Raw genomic sequence first — 5,563 nt, forward strand, 5'->3', positions numbered from 1 at the left:
GCTTACAGACCAGTGGGAGAAACAGACCAATCAGTGTGATGGAGTGTTATGGAATCTGTGAGAGGCTTGTGAGGGATACAGCTCACAGAGTGGTCCTTCCCCAGAGATGGTGGTGGGGAGTGGGGGAGATAGGAAATGGGGGCGGGGGCAGGTGGGGCGCTGCAGATTGTGTTTCACCCTCCCAGATGCAAGACGCTAATATTATACAGGGCCAGCCGTACCTCTGCCAAGGTGGGCAGTGCATTTCCAAGGTTCATGGCCACTTCTTAAGGCCTATGAAAATCCATGCCAGCTTTTAAAATGTGGGGTTTGTTGTTGCTGTGCTCCTTGACCAGCCTGCGAGTTAGTCAGTCCGGGGTGGCCAGTTCACGGTAGTGGGGCCCAGGATGTATGTCGTGGGCCACCTCTACTGATTAAATCAGGGTTCCATTCAGTTCTCTCTTGACTTCTCTGTCACATTTAGTATGGCTGGCGCCCTTCTGGAAGCTTCCTCCCCCTTTAGTCTTCTCACAGGTTGTTCATTCTTCCTCCACCTGGTCTTTGGGTACTCATCAGGGCTGGCCCTAGGCCCTTTCCTTTCCTTAGCAAAGAGTTGGTGGGGGGCCTGAACTCGTCCCTGCCCTGCCCGGCCCTGCCCTCTGCTGGCTCCAGGGCTGCCCTCCCCAGGGCCTCCCCTTCCTCTCTCCTATCAGCTTCTTTAATAAGCAGTGCTAGTCTTCTTTTTTAATTCTTTTTTTTCTAATCAAAGGAGTACATGTATCTAGTTTACAGAATCCGTACAGCTGAATACTCTTCCAGTGTTGGTACAGACAACGTAGAGCCACTGATTTTGTTAGTTTTGGAAACTTTTTAAAGTGAGGTTTTAAAACAAAAAAGTAGCTCCGAGTCCAAAGAGTGAGCTCGTTCTTCCTGCTGGCTCATCCAAGGGCCTTGAGAGAGCACCCCGCAGGCGTTGGGGGCACTTGGGGGTGAGGAGACTTCTTATAGGGGAAAGGGTCGGTTAGTTAGACTCCCCTGTTTTTTTCTTGTTTTGCTTTTGGTTGCTTTAGGACCTTGTTGCAGGGAGACAGGGTTCCCTAAAGGAGGATACTGCTGATAAATGGGACTAGCTCACAGTCCCTGATTAATGTCTAAGCTGTGAAAAGAAGGAAGCAAGTAGCCATCAGTTGTTGCATGTTATTTGCTGAACATTGCTAACTAAGTCCTGCAGGAATGTGTGAAATGGTACATATGGTTTCATAAAATAACATAAGGCAGAAGGGAAAGTAATTATGGACCTCAGGAGTTACGAGGAGGGAAGCCAATTGGAAGCCAATTATTCCTTGTCGTGGAAGCAGCATGAGCCAGGCAGTGCATGTGGGAGAAGGCAGTGGGGGATGGGGACCCATCACGAGGCCTGACTCCCTGGGAGATGAGTCAGAAGGGAGTGTTGGCTGTTGAGGGCTCATGGCTGTGTCTCTCTGGGAATAGCTGTTAGGAGCCAAAGGGAGCCACCTAGGCCAAGGAGATGCTTTCTCCCCAGGACAGAATATCCACTGAGTGGTTGCTGTGGGGGTCCAAAGGCCAGGTGATTCTGTGGGGCATATCTTGGTCCTCCCTGCCCAACTGGATGGTCAATGTGTAAATACTGCAGCCACAGCTTGAGAAGGGCATGGTGATCAGGGGCACAGACCCCTGGGTTGAGGGTCTTGTTGCTCCACCAGGTGAGCCACATAAAGCAGCAGGGGTGCCGGCCCAGGGTAAAGGAATGTAGAGTGGGTGGAGGAGGAAGGAGAGGAATACCAGTTTAAGTTGTGCCCTGAGATCAGCTGCAGGGCTGGGGGTTGCAGTCTGTCCATTAATCCCCTTCTCAAAGTTCCCCAGGCCCAGTAGAATCCTAGAGGAAGTGGAATCAACAGCACAAGGACTGACTGTGATGGACACCTGGATCCCCTCTTCAGGACCACTGGCACTTACTCCCCCGGGGTGCTGGGTGCATTGACTGGAGCTGCCCTCATCTCAAGGGAGCCTACTCACCCAAGGTCACACCCCCTCGCAGGGGCATCCTCTGCTCAGTGACTGGTTGATTCGGGAGTCCAAAGGTCTGGCCCCTTTCCCTCAGCTGGGGACAACTCTGAAGGGCCAAGCCAACTCCAGAGCTCCCAGTGGCAACAGCTGAGGCCTCTGTCGCACCCCAGCATGGCTGCTGCACTGCGACACCACAGTTCGTTTCCCCCTCTGCTGCAGGCTGCTCCCTGCGAGTGTTGCTCCCAGGAGCACATCTCCAGAAACCCCTCCTGTACGCCAGTCTCCAGTCAGCTTCCTGGCACCTGATCTAAGACACAGCCCAGAGCAACAGTTTTGATCAGTGTTGTGTTTCCTCTTATCGATGTCATCCAGTATGAATGACCCTGTCATGATTTTCACTGAAAAAGAGACATCTATTCTACATCTGGCCACTCATCTTGAAGCTGATTTTATTTTGTAATTTCATAGTTGTCCTGGACCCTCTGCTTCACTCTCCTGTGAAAGCGTCCAGGGACCTCACCAGCACTATTTCTAACTTCACAAATACGTAAATAAGTCAGTCCTGCCTTTACTCTTCACAAAAAGTCTTAATTTCCCAATTGTAAAATTAATCACATGCAATTGTAGATAGCTTAGAAAATAAGATTAAAAGTTACACATAATCCCCCTACTTAGAAATGGCCACTTTAATAATTTCGTGTTTCCAACCTTCTAAGAATTCTGGTTGAGGCTATACTGTACGCTGCCTTTCACACCTGACATTGTATCCTATGCATTTCTCCATGTCATTAAAAATCCTTTCTAAAGATGATGTTTGAAAGGCGGTATAATAGTCCAAGGTGAAGGTTGAGTCCTCACACAGTAAACTTTCTCTGATGTCAGGCCTCCAGGTCAGCATCAGTGGCTTTTTGTTTTCTTGTTTTTTTTGCTAAGGAAGATTTGCCCTGAGCTAATATCCACTGCCAATCTTCCTCTTTTTTTATGTGAGCCACTGCCACAGAATGACCACTGACAGACAAGTGGTGTATGCCTGTGCCTGGGAACAGAACCTGGGCCACTGAAGTGGAGCACGCCGAACTTAACCACTAGGCCACCAGGGCTGGCCCATCAACAGCATTTTGAGTGAACTGGAACAAGTCTACTCACATGGAGTGACAAAGCCAAAGGGCAAAATGCTTTTCCACCTCCAGAGTGTGGACTCAGGTGTGTCTTTATTGGTTTCCACATGGGCACTTTGCTCTGTGAAGTCTGGAAGCCTTTTTTTTGGAGGGGGGAAGATTAGCCCTGAGCTAACATCCGGGGCCAATCCTCCTCTTCTTGCTGAGGAAAACTGGCCCTGAGCTAACATCCGTGCCCAACTTCTTCTATTTTTTATATGTGGGACACCTGCCACAGGATGGCTCAATTAGCAGTGCATAGGTCTGCACCCAGGACCTGAACCAGCAAACCCTGGGCTGCCAAAGGGGAGTGCACGAACTTAACCACTATGCACCCTTATAGGGCTGGCCCTGTAAACCTTTTGTGGGTGGAATCTAGAATTCTTTGCATCCCCTTGAGCACCATTTCCCAAAATATACGTCTGGTTCATGCTTTTAGATGGCATACAGGTGAATGTTATTATTTTTAAATTTCAAAACTTATTGGGGGCTGGCCCCGTGCCGGAGTGGTTAAGTTCGTGCACTCCCCTTCGGCGGCTCAGGGTTTTGCCAGTTCGGATGCTGGGCGCGGACATGGTGCTGCTCATCAGACCATGCTGAGGCAGCGTCCCACATGCCACAACTAGAAAGACCCACAACTAAAATATACAACTATGTACTGGGGGGATTTGGGGAGAAAAAGCAGGCAAAAAAAAAAAAAAAGAAGATTGGCAACAGTTGTTAGCTCAGGTGCCAATCTTTAAAAAAAAAAAAACTTATGTAAATTATCCAGGACTTCACAAATACTACTGCTTTGGTAAAGTAAAAAGCATTTAAGAGTTGATAGGTAGTTGGAACATGAAAAGCTGCTCAACATCACTGATCATTAGGGAAATGCAAATCAAAACACAGTAAGATACACACCTCCACACTCACTAGGATAGCTAATAAAAAAAAAAACACCCAGACAGCCACAAGTGTAGGCGAGGTAGTAGAGAAATTGGAACCCTTGCGCATTGCTGGTGGGAAGGTAAAATGGTGAAGCCATTGTGAAACAGTATGGTGGTTCTCCACAAAATTAAAACATAGAATCACCCATATGATCCAACAATTCCCCTTGTGAGTATATACATGCAAGAATTGAAAGCAGGAACTCAATGTATACCAACGGTCATAACACATTGTTCACAATAGCCAAAAGGTAGAAACGACCCAAATGTCCATCGATGGATGAATGGATAACAAAATGTGGTGTGTATATATATATACAATGAAATATTCAGCCTTCAAAAGGAATGAAGTTCTGACACATGCTCCAACATGGCTGAACCTCAAAGACATTATGCTAAGTGAAACATACCAGTCACAAAAAGACATATTTTTGTACGACTCCACTTATGTGAGATATCTAGAGCAGTCAAATTAATGAACATAGAAAGTAGAAGAGTGGTTGCCAGGGCCTGGCGGAGGGGGAATGGGGAGTCACTAACGGGCACAGAGTTTCAGTTAGAGATGAAAAAGTTCTGGAGATGAACCACGGTGATGGCTGCCCAACCACATGAATGGACTTAATGGCACTGAACTTTATACTTAAAAATGGTTGAAAAGGTAAGTTTTACGTTATGTATATTTTACCATAACAAAAAAATGAGTTGATGTAAAGAAAAAAATTAAGTGCAGATGATGTGGCCCAAATCAAGGTGGTATGTGGATGCCCAAGTTTGGGAAGCACTGTCCCAGTCTCACCCCAGTGTGGTTACAGGATTACTTGCATGCAAATGGGGAGCCTTCTTCCCATACTCTGAAGTTGTTTTTTTTAAAAATTTTCCATTTCTGAGCAAAAAGAAGTTTTAAAACACTCTGCGGTACACAGGCAGGTAGAAAAAGAAGAAATGTGACGTTTGTTGAGAACACTTTTTGTACTAGTGCTCTATTTTTTTTCATTTAATTCTAAGAACACTGCTGTAGAGACTAACCCGTGTTAGCCCCTGGGAAACTGGGCCCCACTGCCAGGAAGTGGCCAGCCCAGCCCTCCCCCTGGGCCGCCCACCCCCGTGAGCTGAGCTCCTTGTGGTGTACCTCACTGCTTCCTGCTTCTCCCATTTCACCTCTGTCCATGGGGCGCTGCAAAAAATTCCACTCATTTGGAATTTTGCATCTACAAAGCATTAATCTGGAAAAACACGAATTGTGGATCAAGCAGTACCCAAATAATGGAAGCAAATCATGTCCATCACATCAGCACATACACCAGGAACCGGACAGCACTGCCCTGAGCTCCTGGCTCTTCCAGTTTTGTCAGTTTCAAGCCTGATGCCGTCATCCCATCCCGTATGCCAATGGATGTAAAACACCCTCACTGTGGGAAACACAAAAGTGCAGAAGGAAAGAACCCACCACCACAAAGCACTGCCTAAAAA

The sequence above is a fragment of the Equus caballus genome, chromosome 16 (genome assembly GCF_041296265.1).
Source record: "Equus caballus isolate H_3958 breed thoroughbred chromosome 16, TB-T2T, whole genome shotgun sequence".
Classification (NCBI taxonomy): domain Eukaryota; kingdom Metazoa; phylum Chordata; class Mammalia; order Perissodactyla; family Equidae; genus Equus; species Equus caballus.